The sequence below is a fragment of the Scyliorhinus torazame genome, chromosome 12 (genome assembly GCF_047496885.1).
Source record: "Scyliorhinus torazame isolate Kashiwa2021f chromosome 12, sScyTor2.1, whole genome shotgun sequence".
Lineage (NCBI taxonomy): Eukaryota > Metazoa > Chordata > Chondrichthyes > Carcharhiniformes > Scyliorhinidae > Scyliorhinus > Scyliorhinus torazame.
The window spans coordinates 162110808-162124914 of NC_092718.1; the positions used below are offsets into that span (position 1 = coordinate 162110808).

Sequence of the window (14107 nt, forward strand, 5' to 3'; positions counted from 1 at the left end):
GCAGCAAAGCAGAGATCTGAACCCCATTTTGGTCATGAACATTTTGACGCCGTTCTCCACGAGCTGCAACTGCGAATCAACAATTGTTTTGCTCTCTGTTCCAACAATTTAATACTGATCACAGCAGGTTGCTTTGCAGCCGGATCCTGGCCACGATTGACTGGGATTCCCAGAACGGACTGTCCTTGTTTCTTACTTGTGAAAGACTTGTATTATATAGCACCTTTTGTACAATCCCTGCATGTTCCGAAGCATTTTCCAGTCCGTTAAGTACTTTTTGGAAGTGTCGACACTGTTGTTAATATCTGAATATGGCAACCGATTTATGCTCCACGTGATCAGTGTGACAATCAGATTTTGGTGAAGCTGATTGAGGATCAATATTGACCAGCACATTGGGAGAATTGTTGTGTTTTACTTCCAGAAGGGGAGCCATGTAATATTTTGCCCCCTCCTTGGAGCAGATGATGCATCCGTTTCGCATCTCGTCCAAAACGTAATGAAAGATGACTTAAAACGTTGACTCAGTGACGGTTGCTGGAATGAGTGAAGCTGATTGCGGGAGAAATTTTCAACAAGCGGAGCAAGCAAGATTAAGAATTGAATTGTTGGCCAAGTTCAGCATGTCGGGCAGTATTGAGTTGATGTTTAATTGACCCGTAATTAGTAAAGAATCTCTCCACAGATGCTGCCTGACCTGCTGAGTGTTTCCAGCATCTGCAGTATTTCACTTCTGTGTTTGGTCAAGAATAATATTTGTTCTTTGGAAGAAACCATGAAAGATTATTTCTCCTGAATGATGGTTTGGAACTGAAGACATGAACTCAGTATTTTAAAAAAAGTATATATATTTATTCAAATTTTCAACAAATCACTCCAACCAGAAAAAAAAAAGCACAAACCAAGCAAATATTATACATGAGATTTCCAACAAAATACAATAACCCCCATTTACCAAATAAACACGCCAGTAAGGAAAACACCCCACTCTAAACAAAACAAAAACCAAACCCCCCCCCCCCCCCCACTGGGTTGCGGCTGTTGTTGACCTCCACCTAACGTTCCGTGGGAAAGTCTGGGAACGGTTGCCACCGCCTGGAGAACCCCAGCACAGACCCTCGCAAGGCAAACTTTATCCTTTCCAGCTTGATGGAGCCTGCCATATCGTCAATCCAAGCTTCCACGCTTGGGAGCTTTGCATCCCTCCACATTAGTGGAATCCCTCTCTCACTGGAATGGAGAGTAGGTCTTACGAGGAAAGGTTGAGGGTGCTAGGCCTATTCTCATTAGAACGGAGAAGGATGAGGGGCGACTTGATAGAGGTTTATAAGATGATCAGGGGAATAGATAGAGTAGACAGTCAGAGACTTTTTCCCCGGGTGGAACAAACCATTACAAGGGGACATAAATTTAAGGTGAAAGGTGGAAGATATAGGAGGGATATCAGAGGTAGGTTCTTTACCCAGAGAGTAGTGGGGGCATGGAATGCACTGCCTGTGGAAGTAGTTGAGTCGGAAACATTAGGCACCTTCAAGCAGCTATTGGATAGGTACATGGATTACGGTAAAGTGATATAGTGTAGATTTATTTGTTCTTAAGGGCAGCACGGTAGCATTGTGGATAGCACAATGCTTCACAGCTCCAGGGTCCCAGGTTCGATTCCGGCTTGGGTCACTGTCTGTGCGGAGTCTGCACGTCCTCCCCGTGTTTGCGTGGGTTTCCTCCGGGTGCTCCGGTTTCCTCCCACAATCCAAAGATGTGCGGGTTAGGTGAATTGGCCAATGATAAATTGCCCTTAATGTCCAAAATTGCCCTTGGTGTTGGGTGGAGGTGTTGAGTTTGGGTAGGGTGCTCTTTCCAGGAGCCGGTGCAGACTCAGGGGGCCGAATGGCCTCCTTCTGCACTGTAAATTCAATGATAATCTATGATTAATTTAGGACAAAGGTTAGGCACAACATCGTGGGCCGAAGGGCCTGTTCTGTGCTGTATTTTCTATGTTCTATGTTCTATTAGTAGGATCCTCCACTGGGCCACCAGGGACGCAAAGGCGAGAACACTGGCCTCTTTCGGCTCCTGCACTCTCGGCTCATCCGTTACTCCAAATAATGCTATCCCCCAGCTTGGCTTGACCTGGGTGTTCACCACTTTGGACATGGTCCTCACAAAGCCCCTCCAGAACCCCTCCAGTGCCGGGTATGTCCAGAACATATGGGCGTGATTTGCTGGGCTCCCTGAGCACCTCTCACACCTGTCCTCCACCCCAAAAAAACCTACTCATCCTCGCCCCTGTCATATGCGCCCTATGGACAACTTTGAACTGTATTAGGCTGAGCCTGGCGCAAGAGGAGGAAGAATTGACCCTACTCAGGGCATCAGCCCACAGATCTTCATCCAGCTCCTACCCCAGCTCCTCCTCCCACTTACCCTTTAACTCCTCCACCGAGGCCTCCTCCGCCTCCTGCAGTTCCTGATAGATCGCCGAGACCTTGCCTTATCCTACCCATACACCCGAAATCACCCTGTCCTGAATCCTTTGTGCTGGGAGCAGCGGAAATTCCCTCCCCTGCCATCTCACAAACGCCCTCACTTGTATGTACCTAAAAGCATTTCCGGGAGGTAACCCAAATTTCTCCTCTAGCGCCCCTAGGCTCGCAAAGGTCCCATCGATGAAAAGGTCCCCCATTCTTTTAAACCCAGCCCGATGTCTGCTCAGAAACCCCCCATCCTTCCTACCTGGAATGAACCTGTGAGTCACTCGTATTGGGGACCAGACCGAGGCCCCCACCTCGCCCCCCATGTCGCCTCCACTGCCCCCAGATCTTCAGAGTCGCCGCCACCACCGGACTCGTTGTGTACCTTGTTGGTGGAAGTGGCAATGGTGCCTTCACCAGCGCACCCAGACTCGTACCCACACAAGCCCCACCTCTAGCCTCTTCCACGCCGCCCTCTCTCCCTCCATTACCCACTTACGGATCATCGCCACATTAGCTGCCCAATAATAGCCACATCTGTCCGGCAGCGCCAGCTACGTCCAAAAACACCCTTTTCACCCTCGGGGTCTTATTCGCCCATACGAATCCCATAATACTCCTGCTTACCCATTTTAAAAAGAGCCTTGGGGATTAGGATGGGCAGGCACCGGAACACAAACAGGAACCTCGAGAGGACCGTCATCTTGACCGACTGCACCCTACCCGCCAGGGAGCGTGGCAGCATATCCCATCTCTTGAAGTCGTCCTCCATCTGTTCTACTAACCGTGTCAAATTGAGCTTGTGCCGCGCCCCCCAGCTCCTAGCTACCTGGATCCCCAGGTATTGGAAGCTCCTCTCCGCCCTCTTCAGCGGTAGCTCATCTATCCCCCTTCTCTGGTCCCCCGCATGCACCACAAAGAGCTCACTCTTCCCCACGTTGAGCTTATAGCCCGAGTAGTCACCAAACTCCCTAAGGATCCACATAACCTCCACCACCCCCTCCACTGGGTCTGCAACATATAACAGGCCATCAGCATATAACGACACCCGGTGCCCCCCCCCCCCGACCAATCCGCTCCAGTTCCTAGACTCCCTCAGTGCCATGACCAGCGGCTCAATTGCCAGTGCAAACAATAAGGGGGATAAGGGACACCCCTGCCTCGTCCCGCGGTACAACCTAAAGTACTCCGACCTCTGCCGGTTCGTAGCCACACTCGCCACTGGGGCCCTATATAACAGCCTGACCCATCTTATGAACCCTTCCCCAAACCCAAACCTCCCAAGCACTTCCCAGAGATACTCCCACTCCACCCGATCAAAGGCCTTCTCCGCGTCCATAGCCGCCACTACCTCCGCTTCCCCCTCCACCGAGGGCATCGTGATCATATTTAAGAACCTCCGCACATTTGTGTTCACAAACCCCATCTGGTCCTCATGGATCACCCCCCAGACACAGTCCTCAATCCTCGTAGCCAGAACCTTCGCCAACAACTTAGTGTCTACATTGAGGAGCAAAATCGGCCTATACGATCCACATTGCAATGGATCCTTATCCCGCTTCAAAATCAACGAGATCAGCGCCCGGTCACCTCATCGCACGCCTCATTAAATGTTCTCACCAGCAACGGGCCCAGCAGGTCCACATACTTACTGTAAAATTCAACCGGGAACCCGTCCGGTCCTGGGGCCTTCCCCGCCTGCATGCTCCCCAATCCTTCAACCAGCTTTTCTAGTCCAATCGGCGCCCCAACCCAGCCACCTGCTCCTCCTCCTCCCTCCGGAACCTCAGTTGGTCCAAGAATCGCCGCTCTTCTCTCCCCCCCCCCCCCCCCCCCCCCCCCCCAGGGCTCAGACCTATACAGATCCCCATAGAAGTCCCTAAATACCTTGTTTATTCTCACCGCACTCCGCACCGTATTCCCCCCCTCTATCTCTAATTCCACCAATCTCCCTCGCTGCCTCCCTCTAACGAAGCTGATGTGCCAGCATCCAGCTCGCCTTCTCCCCATACTCGTATACCGCCCCCTGCATTTTCCTCCACTGCGTCTCCGCTTTTCCCATCGTCAATAGATCAAATTCCATTTGGAGGTTTCGGCGCTCCCTAAGCAGCCCCTCCTCGGGGGGCCTCTGCATAGCTCCTGTCCATCCTTAATATCTCCACCACCAATCTCTCCCTCTCCCTCCTCTCTCTCTTCTCCCTTTGGGCCCTAATGAAAATTAGCTCTCCCCTAACCACCGCCTTCAGAGCCTCCCAGACTACCCCCCCACCTGCACCTCCCCATTGTCGTTGGCCTCCATGTATCTTTGAATACAGCCCCGATCTGCCCGCACACCACCTCATCCCCATCCGCACACCACCTCATCCCCATCCCCATCCCCCCCCCCCCCCCCCCATTATCAAGCTCCCTGCCTCCAGATCCGGGATCCGACCCAACATACGTTTCATAAATCCGGCATCATCTTAATTCGGGGCATATACGTTCACCCGCGTCCCCTGCAACCTACCACTCACCATCACGTATCAACCTCCATTATCCGCCACAATATTCATCGCCTCAAACGACACCCGCTTCCCCACCAGTATCGCAACCCCTCTATTCTTCGCATCCAGCCCCGAGTGAAAGACCTGCCCTACCCATCTCTTTCTCAGCCTGACCTGATCTGCCACCTTCCAAGTGTGTCTCCTGGAGCATTACCACGTCTGCCTTCAGTCCCTTTAAGTGCGCAAACACCCGGGCCCTCTTCACCCGCCCATTCAGGCCCCTCACATTCCATGTTATCAGTCGGATAACATGGAATCCAACGACCCCCCAGTGTGGGAATCCCCCCACCTCCCCCTGTCGATCAATGTGCGCTCTCCTCCAGCACCACCCTTCTCCCCAGGCCCCCCACCCCCTCCTTAGCATGGGAAAAAACCCGCGCTTTCCATCCGAGCCGGCCCCGCCCCCTATGGCGCAGCTCCTTTTTTCTACGACCTCGCCCCAGCTCCCCAATCCCGGGCTTCCAAACTCCTCTTCATCAGTGGGGATCTGCCCCTACAGTACCGGCGCCCACACTCTCACACAGCCCCCACATCATATTCACTCACCCCTTCCCATTTCTCCTCTTCCCAACCAGAAGAAGAACACCCCCAAAATCCAGTAAACCCCCCCCCCCCCACACACAAAACAAACCATCAGTTCGAGTCCAGCTTTTCAGCCTGAATAAAGGTCCACGCCTAATCTGGCGTCTCAAAATAGTGGTGACGGCCCTGAAACGTGACCCACAATCGCGCTGGCTGCAGCATTCCAAACTTCACCCCCTTCCGATGGAGAAACGCCTTGGCCCGATTAAAACCAGCCCTCTTCTTGGCCACCTCCGCACTCCAGTCCTGGTAGACATGGATCGCCGTATTCTCCCACCTGCTGCTCCGTTCCTTCTTCGCCCATCTCAGGGAGCACTCTTTGTCCATACAGCGGTGGAACCTCACCACTACAGCCCTTGGCGGCTCGTTGGCTTTAGGCCTCCTTGCCAGGACTCGATGAGCCCCATCCAGCTCCAGGGGCCCCGGGAAAGCTCCCGCGCCCATCAGCGTGTTGAGCATTGTAACTACATATGCCCCAGCGTCGGACTCCTTCAGGGAGACCCAGAATCCGAAGATTCTTCCTCTTCTACCTGTTCTCCAGGTCCTCAAACTTCTCCTGCCACTTGTGTAGTGCCTCGTGCGCTTCCACCTTCACCAGCAGGCCCAACATCTCGTCCTCGTTCTGTGAGGCCTTCTGCCTTGCCTTGAATCGCCGCCTCTTGGGCCTTCTGTGTCTCCACCAGCTTTACGATCAACGCCTTCATTGGCGCCAGCATTTCTGCTCTCAGCTCCGCAAAGCAGTTTTTAAGGAACTCTTGCTGCTCCCGTGACCACTGCGCCCACGCTGCTTGATCTCCACCCGCCGCAATCTTGCTTTTCCTCCCCCGCTCTCTTCGCTTTTCCTCCCCCGCTCTCTTCGCTGCTCCAAAACCACTTTTTTGATCGCTCCACTCCTGGTCCACTCCATACAGTGCTGGGGGAACCTTACTATCACCTTCCCACACTGGGAACCGTCATACAAGTGCCGCTGGGGCTCCTCAAAAGGGCCGAACGTGCGACCTACCTAGGCATAGCCGCAACCGGAAGTCCATGAACTCCGTATTAACAACAAATAACAAAGAACAAAGAAACGTACAGCACAGGAACAGGCCCTTCGGTCCTCCAAGCCCGTGCCGACCATGCTGCCCGTCTAAACTAAAATCTTCTACACTTCCTGGGTCCGTATCCCTCTATTCCCATCCTATTCATGTATTTGTCAAGATGCCCCTTAAATGTCACTATTGTCCCTGCTTCCACCACCTCCTCCCACAGCGAGTTCCAGGCACCCACTACCCTCTGCGTAAAAAACTTGCCTCATACATCTACTCTAAACCTTGCCCCTCTCACCTTAAACCTATGCCCCCTAGTAATTGACCCCTCTCCCCTGGGGAAAAGCCTCTTCCTATTCATACTGAACACACAAAGAGAAGGGTTGGAAAATGTATTACTAGAATATGGAACGTGTTATTGCAAGTGGCAAATGAGGTTGGGTCAGTCCCTGTGTTGCGTCTCCCGCACAGTTATTATACGGTGGACAAATAACTGCAAGTCAACTTCGTATCAAAGCAATAATTTTTATTCATTCATACACATACACACACACAAACAATGTTAATGTCAATCAATCACACCATCAATATCAGTTATACTGCAGAATGCTAAAGTTCAATACAAGACCGTGATTTAACTTTGAGTGACTGACAAATACCCAAGCAGATAGTGGCCTTTATCTGTGTGTTGGTTTCTGTCGTCCTCGATGCTTGGTCCTCTGCCTGGTCTGATGGCGTGATGGTCCTCCTCGTGGTGGCCGGTGAAGATCATCGTTGTTCTGTTCCTGTTTCTGGCTGCTGCAGAGAGAGTTTCTTGGGTGGTGTGGCACCTTTTAACCTTCATGGATTTAGCATCCTTTTGGGCAGTCTCTGGGTCATCGCAATCGGTTGATCACGGTTCAATCACCCTGACCGAAGTCCAATCCGGAGCTGCCACACCGATTTTAGGGTGTGCGCACAACGGCCATGCATGCAGTTGTTGGGGGGACACGTAGGCTTTCCAAATAAGGTGTTTAGGCGCCGCTGTGTCTGGTAAACAATCGTAATTTAAAAAAAAAAAAATTTTATTCTCCTTTTTCACCTTTTCTCCAAATTTATACCCACCAACAATAAGCAACAAGCAGTAACGAATATAATGTCAATCCCCAGATCAACAACAATCCCATCCTCCCACCAACCCCCAAAAACTGCCTGCATGTTAACATAAACAAATAACAAAAAGGAATCAGGAATCACCCATAGTCACCATTAACACATACAATCCCCCCCCCCCCCCCCCAATGTTCGATGTTATCCAATTCTTGAAAGTGCACAATGAATAATGCCCATGAATTGTGGAACCCCTCCATCCTTCGCTTCAGTTCAAACTTAACCTTGTCAAGAGTCAAGAATTCCAATAGATCCCCCGCCATGCCAGGGCACAGGGTGGAGAGGTGGCTCTCCATCCCAACAGGTTCCGCCTTTGAGCAATCAACGAGGCAAAGGCTATAACATCTGCCTCCGCATCTGTTTCCAGGTCCTGCTGGTCCAACACCCCGAGTATGGCCTCCCGGGGGCCCGGGTCCAGCTTCACGTGCACCACTTTAGAGATTACGCAAAAAATGTCTTTCCAGTAATCCTCTAGCTTTGGACAGGATCAAAACATATTTATGAGATTCGTGGACTCTCCCCCGCAACGCTCTCACACATCTTCTACCCCCCTCAAAGAGCCGGCTCACCCTCGCCTTTGTGAGGTGTGCTCTGTATACCACCTTCAGCTGTATCAGCCCCAACCTCACGCACGAGGTGGAGACGTTGTAAACAATCGTAATTGACTGTGCGGTTCCACGGTCCCTGGAGCTGGCCTTTTCCCTGTGTATTGCAATGTCCAGGCTGCAACCTACTCCTCAATATCCATTTACACTGAAGCCTGCTTGTTCTTGCACTTGGATAATTTTCCCAGTATACTTTGCAGAATGCTATCTTGGGTGGCCATTCGGCCACACCTGTTTAAAGAGGAATACAGACTATGAAAACTAATGAAAGGGAGCTGATGGCATAGTGCTAATTTCACTGGACTAGCAATCCAGGGGCCCAAACGAAATCTCTGGTGACACTAGTTCAAATCCCACCATGGCCATTGGTGGAATTTAATTTGAATTGTTGATAGTGTCATGTGAGAATACCGTTAAGAAATGGGGGTTAATAAAATAGCTGTAGTGGATGTACCTTTAAGAAATGGGTGTTTATCGGTGATGTCAGAGTGTGGGTGGAGCTGGGCTGTCTGGTCTGCTTTTACTTTCACTTTGGGCTCGCAGCTACAGGGTGTATTTAGTTTTGTTTTAGATTTGGAGAAGCTGCAGTCACGCAAGATGTGTATCAATCTCTGCAAGCTTATGATTGTTCATTTCGTGATTTCAAAGTGGTAACTGTTCTCAGTACAAGTTAAACCTGATATCTTTCTGTAAAAAGGGTTCTTTTTGTCTTATGGATGTTGCAAGGAAAGATTAAGAGTTATTTCGAGAGTACTGTATTCTTTGGGGATTTATTGGTGTTGATAGTTGTCCAGATGTTTACTGTAGGTTTATGAAGTGTGAACTGGTTTCATAAATAAACAGTTTTTAATTTAAAAGTACTGTGGATTTCTGTTGCATCACACCTGTGTGAGTGGGCCCATGTGCTCCCCATAACCATTATCTATTCTGGTTGTGGGTTAGGTGAACTCCATGATACACATTGGGGTTCTCTAAACCCTGGCCTATAACCATAGTCATCATAAAAGCCCATCTGGTTGCCCTTTAGGGAAGGAAATAGCCATCCTTGCCTGGTCTTGCCTACATACCACTCCTTTATATCCAAGGCACTGGAAATGACAACACCCAGCGCTATTGATCCTGTAAAGTTCTCAATAACATCTCCGGGCGTGTGCCAACATTGGGAGAGCTGCCTCACAGACTAGTCGAGCAATGGTTTGACATGATCATAATCACAGCATCATCATCGCTAGGAATGTCCTGTCATAACCAGCAGGACAGACCCACCTGAGGTGGCTGCACAGTGGTCTACAATTGGGAAGCAGTACCCTGTGAGTCCCCACCATTGTCTCCAGACCCCAAGATCTCATGACATCTAATCAAACATGGGCAAGGAAGATTTCCACCTATTCTTTCATCACCCTTCTCCTCCCCCATGCCCCCCTTCCAACTAATGATTAAATGCTCTTCCATGTTGAACACCACTTGGAAGCGCTGAGGGTGGCAAGGGCACAGAAGGTTAGTCTACATAGTATTTGTTTTTAATTGAAAGTACCCAATTATATTTTTTCAAAATTAAGGGGCAATTTAGTGTGGCCAATTCACCAACTTGCACATCTTTTGGGTTGTGGGGGTGAGACCCACGCAGACACTGGGAGAATCTGCAAACTCCACATGGGCAATGATCCGGGCCGGGATTGAACCCGGGTCCTCGGTGCCATGAGGCAGCAGTGCTAATCACTGCGGCACCATGCTGCCCTGTTAGTCTAGGTGGTAAGCTGGTGATTTAGTGTCTTATCGCCAAGCAGCCCTGGAAAATGGGACTGAGGAGTAGGCCATTCAAACCTTCGAGCCTCCTTTGCCATTCAAGATCATGCTTGATCTGGTTGTGGTCTTAACTCCACTTCTTCTTCTCCTTTGCTCCCCCATTCCCCAGCGTAGATGAGCGAACTGGCCAGGTCGGACAGCCAGTCTGCAGCTTTGGCTGGTGCTGCCAATCGCCAGCTGAGCAGGATTCTTCGGTGGGTGATTAGGGAGGCGAAAGCTAGCGTAGTTCTGGCTGATCTGAAACCCCAAAGACCACAACTTTTGGGCCTGGATTCACCCTCCCCCCCACAGCCTTGAACATTGCCCCAAAGAAGGCTGTCCAGAACCCGACAAGTCTGAGGCAGGCCCAGAACATGTGGGTGTGGCTAGCCGGGCCTCCCTGGCAACGTTCGCATTTGTCCTCCACCTTTGGGAAGAACCTGTAGGTGCGTTCTGTGCACCACTGTTAGCATTAAGCTAGATCCTGCATATTATGACATTCCAGACATGGAAGAAGATTAGGAAGCTAGTTGGAAGGGTAGCACTGTTAATGAAGGGTGCCATTTCTCCAATAGTCAGAGATGACCTTGGTTCAGGAAATGAGCATGTTGAATTAGTTTGGGTGGAGATGAGGAATAGTAGGGGAAAGAAGTCGCTCGTGGGAATGTCTGCAGGCTCCCTAACAATAAATACAATGTAGGGCAAAGTATACAAGAAGAAATATTGGGTGCTTGTGATAAAGGGACAGCAATAATCATGAGTGATTTTAGTCTACATATAAACTGGTGGCCGTAACCTGGATGAGAAGTTCATGGAATCAACCACAGAATAGGTTATTTTAGAATTGATGTTGTGTAATGTGACAGAATTAATTTGTGATGTGAGTAAAGGCACCTCGAGGTAGCAATGGCCACCATATGATTGAATTTGTGTCCAGTTTGAAAGGAGAGTGGGACTAAGACTAGTATTTTAAACTTAAAATAAGGCAACTATATGGGCAGGAAACCTGAGCTAGCTGAAGTGAACTGGGATCCTAGACTAGGGGATAGATCAATAGAGAAGCAGAGGTAGACATTGGCCTCGAGTGACTGTGTGGAGTTTATTCTTTCTCCCCCTGGCTGCGTGGGCTTCCTCCAGTTTCCTCCCACAGACCGTTAGGTGAATTGGCCATGCTAAATTGCCCTTTGCGCAAAAGGTTAGATGGGGTTACGGGGAAAGGGTGGAGGCATGGACTTTAGTATGGTGCACTTTCCAAGGGCAGGTGCAGATTCGATGGGCCGAAGGCCTCCTGCACTGTAAAGTCTATGATTCTGTGAATAAGTATATTCTTGCTAGGAAGAAAAATTCTAAGGTGAGGACCCACTGTCTGGTTAACTAAAGAAGTTAAGGAAAGCCTAAAACTTGAGGAAAAAGTATATAAATAACTACACAAAGATGAGTGGCAGGTCAGATGATTGGTCAGAATATAAAGAACGGTAGAGAATGACCAAAAGGTTAATTCGGTGAGGAAGCTGTCAGGTAATGTAAAAACATTACAGGTATTTAAAAAGGAAAAAAGTAGATCATAGAATTCCTGCAGTGCAGAAGGAGGCCATTCGGTCCATCGAGGCTGCACCAGCCCTTCGAAAGACCACCATACCTAGGTCCAATCCCTTGCCCTATTCCTGCAACCACACTATAAGTGGCAACTTAGCATGGCCAATCGACCTAACGTGCACATCTTTGGACTATGGGAGGAAACCGGAGCACTCTGAATCCCATGCAGACATGGGGAGAATGTGCAAACTCCACACAGACAGTCACCCAAGGCCGGAATTGAACCCAGGTCTCTGGCATTGAGGCAGCAGTGCTAGCCACTATGTCGTCCCAAATGAATGTAGTCCTCTAGAGAGTGACAATAGGGAGCGAATATATAAGGAAATGATGAATGAAATGAAAAAATATTTAGCATCTATCTTCATTATAGAAGATACAAACGATTTGCCAGTAATATCTGTAAATCAGGAAGTGGAAGTGAGAAGGGAACTTGGTGAAATTACAATCACTAAAGAAGTGACACTGAGCAAGATGCTGGAGCTACGACTTGACACGTCTCCGGGGTCCAGATGGACTTCATCCTGGGGTCTCAAAAGAGGTGGCTGATGAGGTATTAGGTGTTATTTTCCAAAATTCCCTAAATTCTGGAAAGGTTCCATCAGACTAGAAAGTAGCATATATTCTATTCAAGAAGGGAAGGAGGCAGAAATTGGAAACTATATGCCACTTGGCTTGTGAGGTTGTTTACTGGCAGGAAGAATAAAAAAAGCAGAGTATTACTTAAATGGAGACCTGATTGCTGAATTCCAAGGTGCAGTCCGATCCAGGTATTCTCGTACATGAGTCACAAGTTAGTTTGCAGGTACAACAAGCAACGAAGAAAGCTCATGGAATACTATACTTTATTGTGAGAGGAGTTGAACATGCACAAGGATGTTATGCTTCAGTTACATAGGACATTGGTGCAACCATGGGCACAACTTTGGTCTCCTTATTTAAGGAATAATGTAAATATATTGGAGGCAGCTCAGAGAAAGTTTACCAGATTGGAATAAGTGGATTGTCTTGTAAGGAAAGGTCGGACAGACTTGACTGGTTTCCACTATAGTTTAGAAGAGTGAGGGATGAATTGATTGCGGTCAGAAGTGGAGATGTTTGCTAATTATTGTGCAGTGTTCGCCATTCATTAGAAGTCTGGAACAGCAATAGAGGCTGGGCTATGGTCCCGCGCTCCCTGGGAAGTGGCTGGCTTGCTGGACAGTGGGAGCCGCTGGGAAGATAGGGACTAGTTTGGTGGTGGCGGGGCCATGGGCCACAGCCCTGGTGGTGCAATACAGGGAAAGGCCATTGGAAGCTGTGCGGAGTGGAGTGAGGCTTGCGCGATGTGGCAGCAGGCCAGCCTGACAGGGCAGCAGGAGCGAAGAGGTCAGAGAGCTGATCGAGCATTTCTCCAAACACCCATAACCAAGCCAATGAGGCCGACTACAAGGGAATCAGACCAGCTCTTCCTCTTCCTGACTGACATCAGCACAAAAAAACCAACAGGCGACAATTAGATTTAAAATGTTTAATAAAAAATTTTTCCCAAGGTGACATCGGAGCGTGGCAACTCTCTGCTAACTGTGCCCTACAGATCCTCTTCCTACATCTTTTTATATCCGTTGTTATAGTATGTTCTATAATTATTTATACTATGTTCTATGTATTCATGTATGGAGCAATCTGCCAGGACTGTAAGCAGAACAATACTTATCACTGTACCTTGGTACACATGACAATAAAGCAAATCAAATTTATGACTCTTTGTGACTGCTTAGGTACTAAGTGTCCATATGCAGCAAGACCTGGACAACGTTTGGGCTTAGGCAGATAAGTGGCAAGTCATATTTGTGTCACACAAGTACTCGGCAATGACCATCTCCAACAAGAGAGAATCCAACCCTTCTCCTTGATGTACAAATTACATTACCATCGCTGAATCCCCCACTATCAGCGTCTGAGAAGTTAACATTGATCAGAAGCTGAACTGGATCAGCCATATAAATACTGTGGCTACAAGAGCAGGCCAGAGGCTGGGAATTCTGCTGCAAGTAACTTGCCCCAAAACCTGCCCATCATTCTCCAGGCACAAGTCAGGAGTGCGATTGAATACACTCCACTTGCCTGAATGAGTACAGCTCCAACAACACTCCAGAAGCTTGACACCATCCAAGACCAAGCAGCCCACCTGATTGCTACCCCTTCCACCACCATAAACATTTACTCCTTCTGCTACCGATGCACAATGGCAGCCGTGTGTACAATCTACAGGATGCACTGCAGCAACTCACCCCGGCTCCTTCAGCAGCATCTTCCAAGCCCCCAACCTCTACCACCTTGAAGGAAAGGGCAGCAAATGCATGGGAACA

At 49.3% G+C, this 14107-nt stretch overlaps 1 protein-coding gene across 2 annotated transcripts in view; it reads left to right on the forward strand.

Moving 5' to 3' along the window:
• Positions 1–14107, forward strand: part of hip1 (huntingtin interacting protein 1) — a 402236-nt gene that overhangs the window by 72893 nt on the left and 315236 nt on the right. The window lies entirely within an intron of this gene.